This window comes from Anneissia japonica, unplaced genomic scaffold (assembly GCF_011630105.1).
Source record: "Anneissia japonica isolate Jap-2015-1 unplaced genomic scaffold, ASM1163010v1 scaffold287584_len476085_cov161, whole genome shotgun sequence".
NCBI classification, from domain to species: domain Eukaryota; kingdom Metazoa; phylum Echinodermata; class Crinoidea; order Comatulida; family Comatulidae; genus Anneissia; species Anneissia japonica.
In genome coordinates, this window is record NW_022693058.1 from 11,375 (window position 1) to 14,196 (window position 2,822).

A 2,822-nucleotide genomic window follows, 5' to 3' on the forward strand; every position below is an offset into this window, starting at 1 on the left:
TATATATATATATATATATACGGTATATTACAATTCCTATTTCAATTAATTAAACTTTAACTGGATAAAAAAAAAACACCAAAAAGGCAAGTACAGAACAGGAAAACAAGCACCTATACAGAGTCGTCTTACCATGTACCATGGTCTTACCAATGGAGATATATCAATTAAAACTATAAAAAAAAAATAGGTCTATAATTTGCATTAAAATAAAAATTTGTCTAAATATCGATTAAAAATTTGAATAGAAAATGTTCATAATCTAGCAACATCCAAGAAAATTAGATTTCAATTTACCGGTAGTAATGTATTATAAAATCCAAGCACTTTGTTTTTGAAAGATGAAAAAGAAGAATCTAATTGAATTGAAAAGGAAAATTATTCCAAATATGCACCATTCGTTGAAAATAAACAGATTTATGAGGTTCGGTATTTAAAATCGAGGGACAGATAACATGAATGAATCAGAAGAAAGTCTGGTGAGGAATTAAAAATTTTGATTCATTCCGTAGTCATCAATAGAAATATCATACATTTCAATAAACTGTTATACAAAAATACAGAGATCTCTGATATCACGCCTAATAACGGCAACAAGTCAAGTCGCACGAAGCGTGCCTTATAATCAAGGTCAGGATCAATTAAAGCTGAATTTAGTAGGACGTATTTGTATACCATACTCCTTATGTTTCTCTTTGATGTACCGCTTGAAACAGAATAATAATACTCAAGATTACTTCTTATTACTGATGAGAAGAGTGTTTTAGAAACTTTTAATAGAGCATCATCCTATGGTACGCTTAATTATCCTAAGATTTTTATTGCATTTACCAATGATTATATTTACACGACCATTCCAATTGAGGGTAGATGATATATAAACTAATATAACCATGGAGTTATGGTATTATTGAGGAGATCACTCGAAAAAGCTACGCTTCACGCGCTGCGGCAGCTTTGATCTTAGTTCATTTGCATAGCGCTGCATGCGCGTAGCTTTTTCGAGTGATCTCCTTTCCCCGCCATCAAATTTTCAGCAGGTATAGTTTACCAAAAAAATTGAACATGGCGAAATGGAGAGCACCTTCTTTTCTCGATGCGCACTACATACAGTCAATCACTATGGCTGCGCAATCATTTCTATTTTGAAGCTGATACATTAATCTCTCATGGAATATCAAACATATTAATATTTTACATCAAAAAAAAGTTTCGAATTTAATGGAACATTTACATGACCTTTAAAAGTATAGTATATTTCAACTTCAATTTTCATAAATTGGCCGAAATTCGCTAATTCTAATTTTAACAGATATTAATTAATAAATGATTGAGGATTATAATAAACTAAGTCATTTTAGGGTTAACGAGGGTTAACTATTCGAAAAATCAATGCAAAATCTGAGTATTTTTCAGTTTTACGCTGACTTAGCTTTATAGTTGAACCAATCAATCTTTAGACAGAATTATAATGAACACAGAAGTAATTTTAACATAAATATTTAACGGAATCCGTTCCTGAAATATACAAATAATAACATACTAAAAGTCCGAAAAAATATAATCAGGGGAACATTGTTCATTATAAAGATATTTAATGGGTTCAAGTCAAACGCTTTATTGCACAACTGCTCTACTGGAAGCGTATAAATGCATGTCGTTGACAGATGTTGCTAACGAAAAAATGTGAATTAATAGCTTGGTTCTCACGAGAGCCCTAGTATCCGGATCGGGAGCTAACCGTTAGCACCTGCGTGAGAACGCCCGATCGGTTAGCGCTAACCGTTAGCGGTATCCGGATACGCTAACGGTTAGCAAGCGCTATCGGTTAGCAAGTTGAGGGCGTTTCTATCTTGATAACGAAGAATAAATGATATAATATGCATCCAGAAAATTGAGGCGAGGGAGGGACTTTCACAGTTAGAGAGTCTATACCACCTCAGACCCACCATGACTGGGGCTGAGGTAAGAAAGTTTATGAATATGGCACCTTTAGATGGCCGGAAATGGCACTTCAAATACAAAATTATGAATTTTCTTTTTATCTTCAGTTAAAAAATATTTTAACAAATTTAGTGGGGCCCCGGGCCGGCAGCTCCCCCTCCCCCACACTCTTTATTCCACCACTGGATATAATATAATATGTCTTGCAGTCGATTTCAGACACACATTAGGCCTATGCCGTTGCCCTTGTGGGGCTGAGATAAGAAAATATATTACCATGGCAAATCTAGATGGCCGGAAATGACATTCACAGACTTCAAGTTGTGAATATTTTCTTTTTATCTCCATTTTTTATTTATTTATTTATTTTTTTGGACAAATTTCGTGAGGTCCCGGGCCTAGAGTGGGGCCCCGTCGGCCCAACGGGGCTCCTTCTCTTTAATCATTATAATATTATGATATATGCCCTACAGTAAATTTCAGAGACACATTATGGTTTTATTTATCAACAAAGTCCTTTTGGTCAGGGTGGTAGAACACCTGAGAGTGTTTTTTGTGGATGAAATATGGGTATATAGAACGACTAGGAAAAAGGTGTGATATCGAAATTCCAAAAGAGAAAACATGTTATAAAGATATGTTTTATTTCCTGTATTTCTTATGTAAAACCGGATTTAAACTTTCAAAACGTTTCTACAATGTGTATTTAGGCTTCATCAATACGGTATTGCGAATGCATCAATAGTCAACCAGTCAATTGATTGAATAACGCTTTTGTATCATCGGCACGCCTTTTTAGTGTAACCTTACAATGACTAGACAATAATTAATTGATATAGAGAAAACACAAAATCGTGTGTACACAAAATCAATAGGAA